General features: G+C 39.0%; 1 protein-coding gene across 2 annotated transcripts in view; it reads right to left on the bottom strand.

The window, feature by feature from the left end:
- The window catches only part of SPOP (speckle type BTB/POZ protein), a 74,741-nt gene extending 53,529 nt beyond the window's left edge, over window positions 1-21,212 (bottom strand). For both annotated transcript variants that reach the window (XM_028128686.2, XM_008153726.3), the window contains exon 1: window positions 21,032-21,212. The gene's annotated coding sequence lies outside the window, so the exon portion shown is untranslated. The remainder of the gene's footprint in view (window positions 1-21,031) is intronic.
- Window positions 21,213-21,994: the final 782 nt, after the last annotated feature.

Here is a 21,994-nt window from a genome sequence, read left to right as displayed (position 1 = left end):
CTAGCACAGAAGTCAAAAACAAACTAAAGGAGTATTTGGTTGGGTTCCCATGTTACATGGCAAACTACTATGACATAAAAGAAAATAATGGTTCATGATTGGCTGTAGACAGTCTGGTAACCAAGATGCATATTTATGGTTTACAGCCCATACTTGCCACAACAGTTTACCCAATCCAATGATGTAATGCAAATAACTTCCAAAAATAAGTACTTTGGGGTGTTTTTTCCATTGTATGAGTTTTGTGGGGTTTTTTGGTATGAGTTTTTAATGAGCATGTACTCCATACAAGACACAGTAGTCAAGGCACAGTCCAGAGGAATGGATGTTTCTTATTCTAGTGCTGCATAAAACTACTAAAACTTAATGTCCAATGTCCTTGACAGTTCCAAATAATTTATAATTAACCCAATCACTTCTATAAATATTGCACAACTATAAACTTTGACTTTCATAACTGATGTTAATTTAGCTAATTCAAAATCTATATTATAAAAGGCCTGTGGCCATAACGCCCAACGACCGGAATCACCAGGAGGTGCATTGATGGGTCCTGCGGCGCCGGCAGCAAGACTCTGGTCCGGGTCCTGTAGCGCCAGGGGGACTCTGGGTCTTGCACAATTTCACGCACTGGGCCTCTAGTATCTTTATATTATGTTGGCAATAAAGATGATTGATTCCTCCTTATTCTATAATGAAAGTATGATCTTTATTTCAATTCCTACCATAATTGAAGATGAAAACTTATTTAAAAAGAAAATTTTAAAATACTGTAGATAGCTACAGTGAAGTCATTCACAATTTATTGCAGGGAAAAAGACTAGAGTCAACATAGTGCTCACTATCCAATTTGTAGATTCTTCAGATCCTATGTTGCCTCTCTGTCTTCAAATAGTGATTACCAAGTAGAAAGAGAATAAAGTTAAGCCCATCCATTCTCTTATTTGTAAGCTTGGTCAAAGAATTGGTGATAAAGTTGAGAAGAATTTCTTAAAATGAGGTTTTATCATTATGAAAAGTTTTAATCATAATGTTAAAAGACTATAGGAGAAGAGCACAAAACTCCCAGATAAACTCTGAATGCATTTTTTAAACGATTTTTATGTACTGTAAAATTTCTTTTGTATAAAATTAGAATGTGAATTTTGACAAAATTCACATGTAACCACCACCACAATCAAAATAATAAAAGTTGCCCTAACCGGTTTGGCTCAGTGGATAGAGCGTCGGCCTGCGGACTGAAGGGTCCCAGGTTCGATTCCGGTCAAGGGCATGAACCTTGGTTGCAGGCACATCCCCAGTGGGGGGGTGTGCAGGAGGCAGCTGATCGAAGTTTCCCTCTTGTCGATGTTTCTAGCTCTCTATCCCTCTCCCTTCCTCTCTGTAAAATATCAATAAAATATATTAAAAATATAATAATAAAAAAAATGAAAGTTTTTGTGTTAATTTTAGGACAATAACCACAAATAAGAGTTATCTACAGGGCTTACATCAAGCCCTGGCCTGTTTGCTCAGTGGTTAGAATGTTGGCCCAAGACTGAAGGGTCTCAGGTTCAATTCCCGATCAAGGGCACATAACCTCAGCTGCAAGTTTGCTCCTGCCCCGGGTCAGTGCCAGTGTAGGAGGCTACCAGTCGATGTGTCTCTCTCACATTGATGTTTCTCTCTCTCCTCTCCTCCCTCCTTTTCACTCTCTCTAAAAATCAATGGGAAAAAATATCCTCTAGTGAGGATTTTAAATAAATAAATAACTTACATTAAAAGATTTCTACCAAGTACAAACAGATAAAACAGGACCTAAAAATTTAAACAAGGATTTATTGAAAATAGAGGAATACTGGCCTCTACTTTAACTCCTCCCAAATCACTACAATCATCCCCATTTCTTTAACTCCCATGGCATCAGTTACTATGTACAAGCATCTCCCTTCTATACCACAGACAAACTTCCTACCACGAGACACCTCGTGGCTATCTCAAAGGCCTCTCAAACTCATCAAGTCCAAAATGGAAGCCATCTCTCCCCACCCCCAAAACTTGTCTTCCATAATCCTACCGTTCAACCAAGTACTCAAACTAGAAACCTTAGAGTTAGCCTTAACTCCCCACGCCCCCTCACTACCACCACACCTCCACTTCCTACCCCCCAATTTAGTCAATCATCATGTCTTGTCAATTTCACCTCAGAAATACATCCCAATAAACCATTCCTCTTGATCCCCACAACCAACAACCAGCTTAATCAGTTCAGGACATTAGTATACTGCAGTATTACCTTAATTAATGCAAAACTTTCTTGTTTCATTCCTGCAGAGTAAGCTGGTTGTTTTTTTTCACCTCAGCATCTTTGCATATAGTTTTTCCTCTGCCCAGAATGCCTTTTTCATCTTTGTAAACATCTACTCTAATCACTCCAAGTAAAATTAAATGCTTCCTCATCACTCTCAATGTGTAAATCTCTTGCTTTGGTAATTATTGTCTTTTCCACCAGACTGAGTGTCCCAGGAGAGCACTTAACTGTGTTATATTCACCTTGTAAGCCTGGTGTCTAGGCATTGGCCAGCAAATAGTAGATACTTAATAAATGTGTAAAAAATGAGTAAGTGTATATATCATGACCCAGATAAAATGATTTCCCTTTGCTAAGATTCTATGCTTATCAAGTGATCTTTTGCTTAGTCCCGTGGTCGGCAAACTGCGGCTTGCGAGCCACATGCGGCTCTTTGGCCCCTTGGGTGTGGCTCTGCCACAAAATACCACGGCCTGGGCGAGTCTATTTTGAAGAAGTGGCGTTAGAGGAAGTTTAAGTTTAAAAAATTTGGCTCTCAAAAGAAATTTCAATCGTTGTACTGTTGATATTTGGCTCTGTTGACTAATGAGTTTGCCGACCACTGGCTTAGTCCAACACAGTAGTTGCATAATTGCAGGCAAGTTACTAAAAACCTCTTGTGCCTCAAACTCATTACCTGTAAAATACATGTAAGAATACCTCCCCCATAAGGTTACTGTGAAGAGTTAATGAGTTAAATACAAGTAAAATGCTTAGAACAGTAAGTGCTCAGTGAACATTACCTATTATTATTAGTTTTTTAATAATACCCAGTGCTAGGAGGGCAATGGACTGAGCAGACACATGTTTCCTTGGTCATGGGAAAGACCATCCCTCAACGTACATGAGTAAAGTAATATTCTGGTTTATCTGTCAGCCCCTTGCAGTTTGGTTAGCTACCTTTCCACAAGACCAATCAACTCTGGTGACAATGGAATGGATCCTGAATCTTGAAGACCACATTCATCAAGTTGACAGCATCCTGAGAGGGCTTGTAAAGAAGAGCTAGCTGGTCACCTACGACACCTTACCTAATGTTTTCTCTAAAAGGCAACATTTGGTCAAATATAGTACAATTTAGTGAAAAGAATGTGATGTTACAAGGGAAATACTTAAAGTATGCCACTAATTAGCTTTGAATATGATTGTGTACTTTAAAGAAAAAGTCTCTGAGTTTTAAAAAGTACTAGTCAGCTCTCAATTATCCACACTAAAGGAGGTGAAAAATGGCATAATTCAAATTGTATCTGGGCTGAACTAATAATAAAATGTATTTACATAGCTTGGCCATACATTGAAAACATCATGGGAGTGAATTAAACACAAAAGAAGGAAGCCAGCATGAGATAAATTCCTACAGATAATTTACATGATAATTTAAAACTGAGTATTATTATATAATTCCTCTCAACCTCACAGCATCCTCTTGAGGCTCAATCTTAGCTATGAAATTCTTTCAAACAAAAATCTCTAAATGTCACTTAGAAATAAATGATGAGAACTGAGTTTTTAAAGGTGAATCAATCTAGACCTGGGAAGCCATGAGAGAATCATACACTTGAGGATTTTTGCTCCCACAAATGTGGAGATGCAATATTGCGCCTAAAGAGCCAGAAGTGAGTATCAGCCTAACTACAGGCCAATTTATTTCATAAAATCAAGGTATTTTTTAAAGATTATGTAACAATTTCAGTGCCAGAAAGTATTTCAGTGACTACCTAATACCCTTTGATTTTATAGAAAAAACTGAGATCCACAAAAGTTGCAACATGTCTGTCAAACTACAAATTAAAATAAATATTTAAGTATTGGGAAGTTCATATAATTGACATATAACACTATATTAGTTTTAGGTGTACAACATATGATTTGATATATGTATATAAACTGCAAAATAATTACCACAATAGGTTTAGTTAACATCCATTACCACACACAGTTATAAAAAAAAACATTTTTTCCTTGTGATGAGAAATTTTAAGGGCTACAGGAAGTTCATTATTTAAATAATTCACTTAAATAAATAACTATCGCCGAAACCGGTTTGGCTCAATGGATAGAGCGTCGGTCTGCGGACTGAAAGGTCCCAGGTTCGATTCCGGTCAAGGGCATGTACATTGGTTGCGGGCACATCCCTGGTAGGGGGTGTGCATGAGGCAGCTGGTCGATGATTCTCTCTCATCGATGTTTCTAGCTTTCTATCCCTCTCCCTTCCTCTCTGTAAAAAATCAATAAAATATATTTAAAAAATAAATAAATAAATAAATAAATAACTATCTATATTTCGTGTAAAAAGAGACTTTAATGTATTCAGTTTAATTAGACTGGGCCACATCTATATATCTGCTTTATTTTATAGATCCATACTGTACAACTTCAAATGTCTGAATAAAATTGGCCCTCTGGGATATCACTTTAATCCTGTACATTCTCTCCACTACACCGTAACAACCATCATCCTTTCGCATTAGTCTACTATTTGTGAGCTCATATGTACAACCATGTGTCTTTTATTTTTTCCATGTGTCTTCCTCAAATTTGTTCATACCATTCCTAAAGCCAGGACTGTTCTCCTACCTCCTATTTGAATATCACCCTTTGGGATCCAAGTCAAGTTCCACATTGCCTTGAAGCTTTTCCTAATCACCCCAGTTCACTCTGAATTCCTGTAGTACTTACTGTTACTTTCTTGGCAGTTAATAATGTTACTTAGAATACCTTACCTGATAATTAACATAGGATGCCCAGTGTATATGTCTTTGTCTATCCCCCAAATTTTCTTTTGGTATGTCTAATGAGACCTAGGAATAGGTACTTAAAAACCAAAACAAAACAGCTGATAGAAGAATAAAATTTCTTTTTCCCTTTATTAAAATGTCCTTTAATGCTGTTTAAATTTCCTTTTAACTATAAAAATACTTAAAGTTGGGAAAACATAGAACATTGCATACCCTTTAACACAGAAATTCCTGATCAGTATATAATAACTTATATATAAGGAAGTTCATCATAGCATAATTTATACGCAAAACTGGAGAAAAAGGAAGTTCATTAGTAGGGAACTGGCCAAATAAAATATGATGCATCTATACAACAGAATTCTACATCGTTACTTTAAAACATTATTTTTTAGTACCATGAAAGCTTTTTATATTTTAACTAGAGGCCCGATGCACGAAATTCGTGCAAGGGTAGGATCCCTAGGCCTGGCTGGCGATCTGGGCTGCTCTGTTAGGTCCCTTGGCTGGCCTGGGGCCTGCGGGCTGGGGGCAGCTCCTGCGTTGAGCATCTGCCCCTGGTGGTCAATGTGCATCATAGCGACAGGTCATGGGAAACATTGCCGTTACCTTAATTTGCCTATTAGGCTTTTATTATATAGGATTTTTTTTCTTTATTTTCTTTTATTTTTTCATTACAGAATAAAAACAATCTTTTATTCTGAAAAAAATTGTAGATTTTGAAATTACACACAACTCTTTTTAAGAATTTGTGTGTATTGTGCGTTACTCACATTTACTATTATCACCACCACTTAAGAAGTGACACACTAGCTCATGAAGAGCAGTAGTCCCTAACAAAGTATCGAAGTATACATGCAATTAGTTTCCATGCTGTTTCTTCAAACAAGAAGTTTCTGAAATAACTGACAAATGATTTTCACTGAAGGAAGTTTCTCATCCTATATAATAAAAGGGTAATATGCAAATCGACCGAATGGTGGAACGACCGGTCGCTATGATGTGCACTGACCACCAGGGGGCAGACGCTATGCGCTCCCACAGGGGGAGCGCCGCTCAGCCAGAAGCCGGGCTGATGGCTGGCAAGCGCAGTGGCCCACATCCGTGGCAGCACTAAGGATGTCTGACTGACGGCTTAGTCCCGCTGCCTAAGCCATCAGTCAGACATCCCCGGAGGGCTCTCAGACTGCAAAAGGGCGCAAGCTGGGCTGAGGGATCCCCCAAGTGCATGAATGTCGTGCACCGGGTCTCTAGTCTATACAGAATAGGTTTCCAAGGTGGTAACAGATGGCAATGAGTCAAGTCATATTTCAAAGGTCAACCATCAACCATCACCACCACCACCACCACCACATCATCAGGCCACCAAGGTAGACAGGAACTACCACTGGTCAATTTAATATCTCTGGTCAACAGATTTGAGTACTGGGGTAAACTAAGTGTCAATACATGCAAAGTCTAACACTAAGGCACTGTGTCTTTGTGTTGACAGGATTTCAACTTCAATGCTCCCACAGACATTCCACTTCAGATACTCATCCACACTCATACCTTAGCAAGGATCTCTTGGAATTTTCTCTACTTTCCAGATATCAACTTCTGAATTTTCCCTTCTGAACTCCTATTCCTTCTACCAAGAGGAAGGGAAGAAGGGAAGAGTTAAGATGAGAAAACACCAAGTGCAAAAGCCCAGAAAGAGGACCTAGTTGGGTATACTGGAAGAACAGAAGGAAATCCATTGCAGCTTTAACATGGTGAACAAAGAAAACACTGTACAAGAAACAGGCAAGGATCATATATATTTCAGAGGATCTAACAGGTCATGATAAAGATTTTGGACGTTGTTATTTTCATAAATTTGTCATTCCTGTGGTGAATAAATTTTATATAAATGAAACCTAAATCTATGTTTCAAACCTCATCTGCTCTTCCAAAACCCAGTGCAATAGATTCAACTGCCTGCCTGCTAGCCAGCCTCTCATAAGTGTCAATACATGCAAAGTCTAACACTATCTTTTTTCCAAAACCAGCTCCTCCTGCCTATTTTATATCTGCTAACAGACTGATCATTCATTCAGACTTGATATCTCAAAGCTAACTTTCATTACTTCCTAATGGCCACTGCCACTAGATATGGGCTCCACGGGTCCTCAAATCTCCAATCTACCCTTTTCTATTTTAGGCCCCTTGCCACTATCCTTGTCCACACTATCACCAATTCATGTTTAAATTACTGGAATAGGCTAACCAGTTCTTTCCCCATCAAATTTACCCTATATGGTGTCATTTAGATACTTTTAAGACCACCAATAAGCAGGTAATATATAAATTTATCAACTCTAGTTCTGACTTCAAGCTCCACTCATATCATACTTAACATATTTATACTTAGCTTCATCCACATCTGAAATTTAACATGTCTAAAATTGAACTCCTAATTTCCGATCTTCCCTCCAAATCCCACACCTACTCTTATTCCTCTATCCCCATTCCCATCTTAGTAAGTGGCACCTATACCCATCCAATTGCTTGAGCCAGAAACCTGGGAATCATCCTTGACACCTTCTTCTCCCTCAACTCCCACATTCAATCTATAATTAAATGAATTATTTCTTTAACACACTTTTCAAATCCATCTACTTTTCTCCATCACCTCTGCCACTGAATCCCACCTGCACAGATTCTTTCTTTTTTTTTTTTTTCTAAATATATTTTTGTTGATTTTGGAGAGAAAGGGAGAAGGAGAGAGACATAGAAATGTCAATGATGAGAGAGAATCATTGATTGGCTGCCTCCTGCATACCCACCACTGGGGATCGAGCCCACAACCCCGACATGTGCCCCTGCCCAGAATTGAACCTGGGACCCTTCAGTCCGCAGGCTGACACTCTAGCCACTGAGCCAAACCAGCTGGGGCTGCACAGATTCTTATTTAAGTGATAGGAGGTGCAGCCCAGGCATCAAAAATTTTAAAAGCTCCCAGGTGATTTTAACATGCAGTTAAGGGTGAGAACCATTGCCCTATAGGTTCTGGACTCCCACTAACCTTTCTGACCTAATTTCTATCACTTTCTCCAGCCACACTGGCCCTCCTTGCTGGTCTCTTGAACTTGCAAGGCACATACCGACATTCCTCATGGCTTCTGCCCTTGCTATGCCCTCTGTATGGAGTTCTGATTCACTCCTTCACCTCCTATAGATATTTACTCAAATACTACAGTGATTTAGTGAGATGGTCCCTGGCTGTTGTATCTAAAACTGCAACCCCATCACCATCCCAACATTCTCTTTCTCCGGCTTTATTTTTCTCCTTGGGACTTACCACTTTTTAACATACCATATACTTTATTTATCTTGTTTATATACTTCATGAGAGCAGGGATTTTTATGTTTTGATCCTTAACTATATCCCTAGCATCCAGAATAGCATCTGACATAAGGTAGATAATTAATATTTAACTCCACAGCAAGGCCTTCTCAGATTCCCCCAACTAAATTTAATTTCCCTATTATTCCCCTAATACTAATTTATTCCTTTCCTTCATAACATTTACAGTAATTTGTAATTATGTTTATTTGTTGAAGCTCCTTTCCTAGCCTGTAAATTCTATGAGAATAAGGATATTCTGTTTGGTTGACCATTATATGTATACACCATTCCTTATGATTACGTGGCACAGAGTAACTATTTTAAAAAGTAATCAATGGCCCTAGCTGGTCTGGCTCAGAGGATAGAGCATCGGCCTGAGGACTGAAGGGTCCTGGGTTCGATTCCACTCAAGGGCACATGCCTGGGTTGAGGGCCCAATCCCCAGTAAGGGGTGTATAGGAGGCAGCCAATCAATGATTCTCTCTTATCATTAATGTTTCTCTCTCTCTCTCTCTCCCTTCCTCTCTGAAATCAATAAAAATATTTTTTAAAAGTAGTCAATGAATTAATTAATTAATGAGGTCCAACACATTTTCTGAAAGCACATCTGATCATGTAATTTTTTTCAATCAAAAACTTTCAAAGTCTCTCCATCACTTATATTGGTAGAAAACCTTCCATGTCCTGGGCCAATTTACTTTCTTGCCTTATTTCCCATTATCCCATGTGTCTTTTGCTTCAGCTATTCTACCCTGTTCATTATTTCTGGTACACACCCAATACTAACAAACACTGCATTTCCCACCTCCACATTTTTGTTCAGGACATTCCTTCTGCCTGAATTCCCTTCCAGTCTCTGCCAATAAAATTCCAGCTTTCAAAATACCTATCCTTCAAAACACAACTCAAATGCAACATTCACAAAGACAGTCCTGACTCCCACCCCAACTTCCCCAACTCAGTTATCTCTTCCTCTTCTAAACACCAAAATATATAATACTAGTTTAAACCCCCTACTCTTTTCGGAACATACTCTCCCCCACCTTCACAAAATCTTTTCTTTATAGTCACTTAATAGATTCTTGTTGAAATGAAGTCAGATAACATCATTACTCCCGTTTCTGTCATAAAACATATTTAAATTAGGAAGGAGGGTTCTATAATGTCTAAAAGACACAAAGTTGGGATGGCCGTCCCCCCTATGTCTTTTCTGAAAAGGCAAAATCTTTTCAAATGCAATTTTTGGAGCTCAGATTTCAACTGCTTTAAAAAAATGTTAAGCTGCCATGTGCTACTATGATGACATAAATTTCATAAGCTATATTAAAATGGTTAACCTAAGATTATCACATACTTGAAAGAACAGCTGGCTGAAAAACTGAATACCTTAAACTCTGCTGTCTAAAAACGATAATTACTAGAAGAACATATCTGTTCAATAAGAAATCTGCAACATTTTATGGTATTTTTAAAAATCCCATTAATTTATACATCATGTTAAGTGACGTTTAGTAACATCCTATTAACCCAGTAGAATTCTACCATGAAACACTTGTTATACCTCAAGTAACAGATCTTTGTTTCTCTACCCACACCCACCATAAGGTTGTAGTTCCTAAAGTGTAGTCCCCATATCCCTGGATGGAGGTCCCTTTCAAGGAGTCGGTGAAGTTGAAACTATTTTCATAATACTAAGACATTGCTTGCCTTTTCATTACGTTGACATTTCCACTGGTGGTATAAAATCAATAATGAGTAAAACTGCTGATGCCTTAGCATAAATCAAGGTAATGGCATCAAACTGTACTAAAATCATGTGTCTTTTACCACTACTTATCGATGATTTTAAAAAGTCAATTTCAGGGAGAGATCAACCAAAGGACTTGTATGCATGCATATAAGCCTAACCAATGGACACAGACACCAGGGGGCTGAGGGCATGAGTGAGAGGGGGGGTAATGGGGAGATAAGGACCCATATGTAATACTTTAATCAATAAAGAAAAAAATTAATTAAAAAAAAAAGTCAATTTCAGCCCTAGCTGGTTTGGCTCAGTGGATAGAGCGTTGCCTTCGGACTGAAGGGTCCTGGGTTCGATTCCAGTTGGGGGCACATGCCCAGGCTGCGGGCTCGATCACCAGTAGGGGGGTGCAGGAAGCAGCCGATCAATGATTTTCATCATTGATGTTTCTATCTCCCTCTCCCTTCCTCTCTGAAATCAATTAAAGTATATTTAACAAAAAATAAAAAGTCTATTTCACTTAAGAATGTTCCTGATGAAGCAATAAAAATTATTTATTTTATAATTCTAAAACCTTGAGTATAGGTCTTTAAAAATTCTGTGATGAAATGAGTATGCAAAAAGCACTTCTACAGGATACTCAAGTATAATGGTTGTCTCAAGGAAAAGCACTTGTGACTCTATTTGAGTTTTAAGTTGAACTGCTTTTTTCACAGACACTACTTTTACTTGGAACAAAGCACAAACTGTGGTTATTCAGACATGACTATGTAGCAGACATTTTCTTGAAAATGAAACAAGTCTGTCACTTCAAAAAAAACTGACAGTACTTGTTGCCAATGATAAAATCAGAACTTTTAATCAAGAATTAGAATTTTGGAAATCGTGTAGCTGCTTGACAGATTCCAATAACTTCTCATGAGAAGGTTGATAATATTAACTAATGTGTTTTTTAATATGGCACTATAAAATGTGTCATTTGAAAGATCTGCTTAACTCAATGAACCAGTATTTCCCAAACAACCAATGCATGATAATATAAAATCATGTATAAGTAAAAGATCCATTCAAAGTGCAAGACAGACCAATGGATTTTAATGTAACAGTAACATCAATATTAGTTCAGATTCCACACTACAACGTTTAAGAAACTACCAATTGTCAAGATTTGGTGTAGTACCATAGAATATGCACAATAGTCTAAAAATACTCCTCCTTTTTCCAACTACCTCTTTCATTCTTTTTTTAACCCTCACCCAAGGATATTTTTCCCACTGATTTTTTAGAGAGAGTGGAGCTGGAGGGAGGCGGGGAAGAGAAAGAGAAAGACTCATTGATTGGTGGCCTCCCGAATGCTCCCCAGGGGCCAGGGAGGGCCAGGGCTGGGGCTCCAACCTGCAACTGAAGTACTGTCCTTGACTGGGAATCAAACCCACTACCCTTCCATCCACAGGCTGACACTCTAATCATTGAGCAAAACTGGCCAGGGCTTTTTTTTTTTTTTAATCCTCACCCGAATATATATTTTTATTAATAAAGAGAGAGGATGGGGAAGCGGGGGAGGGACAGGGAGAGAGGGAGGGAAGAGGAGGGGGAGAAAGAAAGAGAAAAATATGGATGTGAGAAACATCGATCCATTGCCTCCTATAAGCTACCTAACTGGGGATCAAACCCACAATGTAGGTATGGGCCCTGACTAGGAATCCAACCCACAACCTTCGATGTATGGAATGACGCTCCAACCAACAGAGCCACCCAGCCAGGGTCCAACTACATCTTTTGAGGCCATATTTTCTTCATATACTTTAACCAAAACAATCTATTATATCAGATTGAATATATAAATAGATATGAGAACTTAGTTGTCTTCTATTAAGTGGATATTTAGATTTGCAAAAATATTTTAAAAAATGCTACTCTTCTCACTAACTTTTAAAGTTACTTTATAAAAATATATTATTTATGTTAACATGATATAGGTGTGTTTTTTTAAGTAATCAATATTTCTTAAAATGTTTTCCCATTTTGATTTCTAATTTGGTCAATATCAACACTATACAAAAAAAGTTCTTTGGGGTCCTCAGTAATTTTAAGAGTATAAAGAGTCCTGAGATCAAAAAAATTGAGAACCACTGCTCTAAAATAATCTGCCTCTTATTCAAGCCACTCCCAACATCGCTGTTTATACCAAATCTCCCTTCCCCCATCCTCAACCACAGTTGAACCTGGGAAAGATATCTGGCCCAAGGGAAATCAAGCCTTACACTGACCAAATCAGATATCACTCAGGAATCTGAATTAAGCCTCACGGATACTGAAATCTATTTATGGTGGAACACTAGACTGCTAAAGTCCACGGAATTGTTTTTGTTCCAGCCCTTGCTGAAGCCTGGTTGTTCAGCTTTTCCTTAAATTGTATGACAGCTACTTCCTTTTGATAAATCTTTTATATGAGCTATTTTAAATAAGTTTCTTTTCCTCCATTTGAAAGATCAGATCCCCTCAAATGAAAATCATTCCCCCAAAAAACCTAAAAATTAAATGGAAATTGTAGGCTCATTCACAACAAGAGACAAACTTAATGATCAGCTACTAGATGAGGGAGGCTTGATTTCTTTTCTTTATTGAAGAAAGCCATTCTATATATCATGATACCTTAGACAGCATATGGCTTCATGAAAGTATACCAACCTGACAGGGTTTTTCAGGGAGGTTGATAAACAGAAAAAGAACAAGGTTAGTGAGACTTGTCCTACCCAATAGGAACAATTATTACAAAGCTATGATAATTAGGACATGCAAACAGACTCATGGTACAGGGTAGAGAATACAGATACAAAAACTCATGTTTTATGGAAACATAAAATGATAAGGGACAGACATGAATATTTAATAAATGATGCTGGGGCAGCGGGTTATCCTTATGGAAAGAAAACTAAATTCCAACTTCAGGCTTATTCTTATGGGGGAAAAATTAGATCCCTATTTCACACGAAATATCAAAATAAATTCTAGGTGGAATAGAGACCTAAATGTGAGAAGCAAAACTTTATAGCTTTTAGAAGAAAATATGGTATGTAACTATTACCTCAGTATAGAGGAGGAGTCCTTCATTCAGACCAAAAAAAAAAAAAAAAAACCACTACAAAAAAAAACATAATAGCCCTAGCCAGTTTGGCTCAGTGGATAGAGTCCTAGCCGGTTTGGCTCAGTGGATAGAGTGTCGGCCTGCGGAATGAAAGGTCCCGGGTTCAATTCCAGTCAAGGGCATGTACCTTGGTTGCGGGCACATCCCCAGTAGGAGGTGTGCAGGGGGCAGCTGATCGATGTTCTCTCTCATCGATGTTTCTCTCTCATCGATGTTTCTACCTCTCTATCTCTCTCCCTTCCTCTCTGTAAAAAAAATCAATAAAATATATCTTAAAAAAAAAGAAAAACATAATAAATCTGACTTTGTTAAAGATTAAAGTTTAGTTTCATTAAAAGAATAAAGTTAAAAAAAATTAAAAAGGGGGAGAGATCAACCAAAGGACTTATATGCATGCATATAAGCCTAATCAATGGACACAGACAACAGGGGGGTGGGGGCATGAATGGGAGGTGGAGGGTAATGGGGAAATAAGGACACATATATAATACCTTAATCAATAAAGAAATTATAAAAAAAATTAAAACACACCCATTAGGATGACCACTATTAAAAAACAACACAGAAAATAACATGTTGGGGAGGATGTAGAGAAATTGGAATCCTTGTGTATTATTGGTAGGAATGTGAAATAGAGCAGCCACTACATTAAACAGTATGGCAGTTCCTCAAAAAAATTTAAAAAAAGAGAATTACCATATGATTCAGCACTTCCACTTCTGAGTATATATCCAAAGAAATTGAAAGCAGAGTCTCAAAGAGATATGTTTACACCTTTATTATTCACAACAGCCAAAAGGTGAAAGCAACCCAAGTGTCCATTGACATATGAATAAACAAAATGTGGTATACACATACAATGAAATATTATTCAGCTTTAAAAAGGAAGGAAATTCTAACACATGCTACAACATGGACATTATGCTAAGTGAAAGAAGCCACATACAATCGGGCAAATACTGCACGATTCCACTCATATGACCTAACTAAAGTAGTCAAAATCACAGAAACAGAAAGTAGTACCTGTTCCTAAATACCAATTACGAATTACATAAATCTCAAATCAAGGAGATGAATGATTACATATACATTTTTTCTTACAAATAAATAAACAGACAGACAGAAGGAATTCGAGGCTTTCAGAAAACTACTTCAAGTCCTTCTTTGATGTAGCTGGTACCACAGCAAGATTTAATGACAAGAGCTTCTTAGAAAGAAACAGACAAGAAAAAAGGTCTTCATGGTTAAATAAGGGCTAATGACTGAATGTTTAATCCCCACTCTGAGTTCTGCATCTAGCTCTCTCAAAGTGGCATGACCAGCTTTGCCACACAGAGCACGTAGGCAACTCCCGCTCTATTAAAACATGACCATAGCTGTAGGAATGAAGGCCTAAGCATTTCCTAAAGAGGCTATACTCTAGAATATTTTTACCTATAATGTGAGCTTACTGAAAACGAAAGTGAAAGAAACTACTGGATCTTAGCAAATGTGTCAGTATAGCCTTTCAGAGTGCTTCTCCATGCCTGAAAACCAACACAAGAAACAGGTGTGCTTCCCTGAATACACAACCAAAATTTAATATGGGGCCAGTATTGTCTTATGAAACCAGGTTGAGAATAACCTAACAAAGTCTGAAAGTAAATATGACAAGATGGTGAAAAGAAAAATAAATTTCAGATAAATATCAGAATACTGTTACTGTCATTTGAGTAATTTGAAATCAGTTTACTCAAATAAGATTACTCAAAATACCATCATAAGAGTCCAATAAAACATTTTCTGCTAAGGCAGGAATTAGTCCAGCCCTTAAAACCAGCTTTAGAATGCAGTTCACTCTATCTTTCATTTGTATTAACCTTCATTAGTGTGATGGAGTTCCAGAAAACACTGTGAATGCACCAACATTTCTCCTGAGTCTACGGTACACAGTAGAAATCCATAGGATTCAGCACTGTTCCAGACCCTGAGTTAAGACAGCTAGATATTAGATATAGTCCATGGCCTTCTGAAAATTTACCCTAATTAAGAACAATTTATCTCGCTCCTTTTTTATTATGAAAATATAGTAATAATGAAAAAATATGCTACTACAGCATAATCATACATAACACTCCAACTGTGTGGAGAAATGCACGTAAGCGAAGAAAAGAGAGGAAAGACAAATACATACTTGTGCACACACACACACACACACAAAAAGATGTTTTTATATAACAATCAAACTTCCACATCCTCAGAAAGCTTATAAACACAATTTCAGCCTCTAAATTTCATTTTGTGTACGTTTCATCTCAGAAAAAAAGCAACGCTGCTCATGAGAGAAGAAACTCCCCAGTCTCTTCTACAGCTAGGCTTATATTAAGGGCTGGGGGGGGTGGGGGGAAGAGAGGCGTGGGGAGGGGGGAAAGGCCACAGGGAGTGGGGGAGCGGGAGGAGTGTAAGCAAGCAATGCTCTGTTCTGCTGGAGATACTACCTGTCTTTCAAAGAGTATTCAAGACAAGGAATCTGTGAGGTCTAAGATCCAGAATCCAGCAAGGCCAGTGGCACTGAAATGAGTCAAACACTAAGTGCATTAAAATAAAGACATCTTTATTTTTTAGAATTTGGTTCCAGAAGCTCCATAGGGAGATGAACAACATAATTTACTAAAAGGAAAGAAAATGTGAAACATACACACACACACACACACACACACACATGCAAGGGTTCCACATCTGGGACAGGAAAATACAGAGTGAGCCAGTAACTTCTTACACTAGAATGCAAGGAAGTGCTCATAAACCAAGCTTAAAGGGATCCCACTGGCAAAATATGGGACATCTTGAACATCAAAGAAAAGTGATTTCTGGTAAAGCATAGAGTAAATTAAAATTCATAAGTTTATAATAATACTAAAACAAAAAGCAAGAAAAAGAAGTAATATGCCACCATTAGCGGTGATTATTATATCATCTTACTAAAAAAAATTGTTAAAGGGAAAATTAAGAATTTACCTGAACTTTTTGGTAGAAATTATAATCTATTCCTAACTGATGAAGGAAACTTACAAAATATTGGGGGAATGAGAATTAGAAAATTATCATTTTGCAACAACCAAAGAAATAACTGGCAAGGATCATCATCATTAGATGGAAGGTTGCTGGAGAAATATAATAATATGGTGCCAAAGTGTCACCACTCACAGATTAATTGCTAATTACCAAGAAAAAAAAGTCTTTACAATGGAGACAGATGGTATTTATCATCTTTAAAAATGATCAAACAAACTCAGCATCATTACTCTAGTGGGACATTACAACATTACGTTTCTCTTATTGTGATGCAATATGAAGTACAGAGCAACACCTATGAAGTAATTCTTATCATGTGGCTTCTATAGGATGTCCCAAAAAAATATATACATACTTTGAATAATTATAAAGGCAGAATACATTTCATTTTCAAAACTGAACATGATGGTATGTTAAAGTATGTATATATTTTTGGGGGACACCCTGTATATAAACTGTTCTAGATTTTAGAAGAGACTAAAGACATGTTTGCAAGAAAAAAAATACAAGTAGCTAAAAGGTTCATCTTCAAGACAACTGGAAAAATCTGAATATGAACTGAATATTAGATGGTATTAGGAAATTACCATTAATTGCCTAAACTGTGGCAATTGGCAATGTATTATAAGAACAATTAAGTAAAACAATATATTTTAAGAAGCATCTCACATAAAGTATTAAAGTATTAACCTTTTGCACTCGGATGTCGAGTGTGATGGTTATTGAATGTATCAATAATTTGAAATATAAAAAAATCCAAATAAATAAGTTTGTATGAAAAGAAACTCCAGTTTTTTATTCTATTGCCGCGCTTTGTAAAATCTGGGGTATTTAAAAAATTAAATCCCGAGTAGAATAAAGGAATAGAGAAGAAAGCAAGCGAGTGCAAAGGGTTAAGGTGTTATGATGTCTGCAATATAACAATGTATATATGTACATGCATATATATAAAGCAAATACAGCAAAAGGTGAACAACTGTTGAACCTAGGGGATAACTGTACTAGTCTTTCAATTTTTCTGTATGTTTAAATTTTTCACTTAAACAGTTGTAAAAAGGCAGGGGGTAGGGACTCAAAATGCACTTCTTCCAGGAAGGCACCCCAAATAAACTCTTCATAAACCCTTAGTCCCTTATTTACAAAGTCCTCTCAGCATAAAACGCAGTGTATTAATGTCCCCTTATTATTTCATATGTAGATTTAGTTTTCCAACAAGACTGTAAGCTCCTTCAGGAACAGATCTTTTAATTCTTTTCTATTTCCTCACAGCTCATAGTGAAGTATTCTGCAATCAGCAGACTTTTAAAAAGTACTAGTGCCAATATTCTGCATAGGAGCTCAGTAAAAAGCACCTTAAGTGAGTTAGCATTTTCAGTTCCTCAACAGAATGGCAATTCACTTGTATAAACTGTTTTTGAATCACAGCTATCAAAAGATTATAAAACCTCACTTATGGGCTTATAGAACTTCACATAGAAAAACTGGCATCTAAAAGTTAAAGAAACTAGAACACAGGTTTTACATGTCTTCCCAACTCTGTCATGGTTTGCTGTGTTATCCAGGCATACGACTTGATTCCCATGACATTATTCTTCAGTTGAATAATATACTACCACCACCACCACCCCCATCTGCAAAGCAAAGACAGTATTTCTCCTCAACTCCTGGATGTAATGAAGCTTAACAAGCTATATAATTAACTTTAAAATCTTAAATAAAAGACTGCACATAGATTTTTACAAACAATTTTAAATCCTCACCCGAACACATGCTTATTGATTTGAGAGAGAGAGAAATATTGATATGACAAACATCAATAGGTTGCCTTCCCGCAGGCGCCCCAGCAGGGGTTGGACCCACAACCTAGGTATGTGCCCTGACAGGGAATCAAAGCCACCTTTCCAAGTACAGGGCGACACTCCAACCAACTGAGCCACATGGCCAAGGCTAGATAAAAAATTTTGACAATAAAGTGTTGGTGAGGAAAGAGGCAGACTCATACTCTGCTAGCAAGAATATAAATTCATACAATCTTTATGGAAAGCACTTCCACTATGAATTTACCCAAGACACCATGTACGTAAAAACTACATGTAAGGAATTGCAGCTCTGGAAATAACCTAAGTATCCAATAAAAACAGCTGGATGAATTATGGTACATCTATACAATGGAATACCTACCAGCTTTCAAAAAGAGGTACTCTATGTACTGTATTAACTGATGGCCAAGATATATTAAATGAGAAAAGCAAAGTACAGAATAATGGATATAGTTTCTTACCATGTGCATAAAACAACAATTAACAAAAGCACCAAAGAATATGTAGCTGTATATGCTTGTAAAAGCACTGACTATCTCTGAAAGGGTAAATAAGATACAGGTTACAACTATTTCCTTTGGGGAGGGTAACTAGATGGATGAAAGGAGGATAGTACAAAAAAGATTTTTCATTCTCTCTGTGTACCTTTTAAATTTTGTTTTATAAGTATGTACATGTGTTACCCACTTGAAAGAGTTATTTTTTTAAACATGGCTCTGCACCAGTAAGAATTATCTAATGATACTCATCTTCATCCTAAAAGCCTATCAGGCCTTCGTATGACAATTTTAAATGAGGCTTCAAATTGAACCAGATGAAATGTTTCCACATAAAAACAAGGCATTCTAAAGGACAGAAGCCTACAGAGAAAAGAAATGGACACTGGTTACCTCAATAGTTTCACTTCAACATTTTAGCCCAGAACCTGATCAAAGCTGGACACAGACAGCATTAATCATCTTCAAGGACCAAACTAACCACTACGAAGAGCTCTAAAAGGAGAAGTCACTAAAGTACCAAATGGACACCAACCACCCCCACCCTAAGTGGGGGTTGTCACAATAATGTAGCACGCCTCATATTTACATAAGGGGGGGGGAGATGAGTTTCCACCTCTTTCCCAGGGCAAGGATAACATATGCCCCCGAATTCCTATGCTTCCTCTGTGCCATCTCTTGGCTCCACTGCAACCACATGGCAACAGAAAACAGCACAAAAGACAGCTGAACCATGCAAAGGCCTGAGTTAAATGAGGAAGTGAAAAAAGAATATATACTTCAAAGCCCAAGAACATAAGGTCCTACATTTAAAAATGGCAGCCGAGAAAGCCTTGCCCAAAGAATACCAAAGAAAGGACGCAAAGGAAAAAGAACAGAAAATAAGGCTTACTAATATATCCCTCTCCCAATTATTCACATAGATGACATGGTTGGCAAACTGAAAAACACAAAAAATACGCCCCCCCCCCCCAAACCCCGTGCCCAACAATTTAGTTATTCATTTCAGTGCTTTTCAGCACACCTTCCGTTTTTAAGAGTTTAGCATTCCCTCACCCTGTTCTGATGGCAGAGGTAAGAAACAGCAAAGTACGCAAAAGAGTGGCAACACGGGAGGGAATTAAAGGACCATGGAATTAAAGGCCAACTGAAAACCCAGGGCCTAGATCACTAAAATATTACTGTACTTTAAAGTTCCTGGTTTTAAATTGCTGTTTGTTACTTGCACTCTCGTTACTTAAAGAGTTAAAACCTGCACTGGGTAAGATACCATCCACCAGTAGTTTCAGATTGCTTTTGTTTTCATGTGACGTTCACGGAGCATCAATAATGTACAGCTAAAACGAAAGTGCTAAGGACGATCTTCTTTTACACAGAAAGAGGTAAATAGGTCACACAAATAAAGAGGGCTGGGGATGAGAGAACACTGATGTCTTGATTTACAACTACTACTCTAAGCCTTATATTGTGTGTTCTTGATCTATACCTTAACTAGTTCTGTGACGATAATTAAGAATTTTGCCAAAAGGAAACCCCCTCTTACTTTCTTTTTTATGACCCTTAGTCTTCCCAAAATCCCCTGCCATAGTAATTGAATGGGTTTGGGCACCTACTCACTCCAAAATTTAGGGGATGTCTGCGTTCAAGGGACAGCACGGGAGTAAAGAAAAGTAATGCCAGAACTTGAAGTTGTGGTGCCAGTTTGAAAAGAAGGGTCAGCGTGGGGCACGCTGGCTCTGGGAAGCGTCTGTAGCCTGTGAGTCTCTTAGGCAACCCCGGATGCAAACAGTGCTTTGTCAATAAGCCCCTCAAATAACGTCAATTCTCCCTCTGGGACGGGAGCAACAGGCTCACTCTCCGGCAGTAAGTCTAGCCCACTGGCTGGGAAGAAGGCGGGCGCGTGGTCAAGGGGCTCTTTTATCCCGCAGGTCCCTGCAACACAGTGGTGCGCATGCGCCCGGAGGGCAGCGAACAAGCACCCCAAGCTCCTTCACACTCGCGCATGCGCGGTCACCCATCTCGCCGCAGGCGACAGCTCTCTATTTGGCAAGGGGGATGGGACTGGGAAAATTATGTGGGGGGGCTGAAGGCAGGGGGCGCGTTTGTGTCTCCTGAATGCTTCGAATTGGGAGAAGGAACGGTTGATGAGGCTCTGGCATTTACAAGCCACGTAACCCGGGATGTGAGATATGGGGCAGAGAAGAGTATATGTGTGGCGGGAGGGGGGGGGGGGTGGGGGGCGGGCGGGGAGTAGGGGTCAGTCACCTCTTAAGGGAGGCGCCCCCCACTCCGACAGGACAACCCTCTCCCTCGACTCTCCTCCCCCCCACTCACCTCAGAGCGGCGGCGACAGCTGCTGGTCCCCGTCCCCCTGCGCTCGCCTCATACTGTCCGCAACATCCGGGACCTGCGGGACCGCCGATACACAAATACACACACACTCGGAACGCGCACACTCACACACACATACACACACACACACACATACACACACACACACACACCCGGACACACACCGGCCGGGGCGTCGTGGCGTCAGCACGTCAACGCAGCGAGCGCGCACCCGCCGAGCCCCACCCCGCGGGGCCTCTCCATTCTACTCCCCTCCCTGGGTTCTCCCGTCCCTCCGCCCTCTCCCTCAGACTCCGCCTACTTACCCCTACGCGCATGCGTCCCGGGGGTCTCACCGGGCCGGAGGTTTGGAGAGAAGTGGGAGCCTCGGAAGAAAGAGGCGGGAACTCCAAGGGGGTCGCGTGCAGGGCCCCCGCGGGCCACTCCGAGGTGCGAGGACCAGCTAGAGGCGCCCTGAGGGGAGGGCGGGGTGGGCAGCGTAACAATAAAGGCACTTCACAGCAGCATCTTATATTTGCAAGTAATTTATGCATTACCAATGACTTTTACGTGCATTGCCTGATTTTTTCCTAACCAACTGTCAGCATGTTTTTCAGACTTTAGGACAATGCTAGAGACGCTTTTAAGTAACTGAAACTTGAGCATTTGGTGGGAACAAAAATAAGAAGGACCACTTTTGGGGAGGGCGGGGGAGCCTCTAAGTGGCTTAACCGAAAGGAAGCTGTTTGGGTGACAATTTGCTGTCTCAGGCACCTGGGTGCCCAGTTGGCCTCATGTCCTAGCTCCCCAGGATCATCAATGATTCCTGCGTTTGGTGAAAGAAAAAAGTCCCAGAGTGTCTTGGTCCTGCAAAGGGAAAAAAAAAAAAAAAGTGATCTCCCAGTTACAGTCCTATCGTCAGTGATGGGATGTTCATCATTGCTACAATTCTTTTCTTTAGTTTAA

Source organism: Eptesicus fuscus, chromosome 20 (assembly GCF_027574615.1).
Source record: "Eptesicus fuscus isolate TK198812 chromosome 20, DD_ASM_mEF_20220401, whole genome shotgun sequence".
NCBI classification, from domain to species: domain Eukaryota; kingdom Metazoa; phylum Chordata; class Mammalia; order Chiroptera; family Vespertilionidae; genus Eptesicus; species Eptesicus fuscus.
The sequence above is the reverse complement of the archived record's forward strand: the minus strand, read 5'-3'. Positions and strand labels throughout refer to the sequence as shown.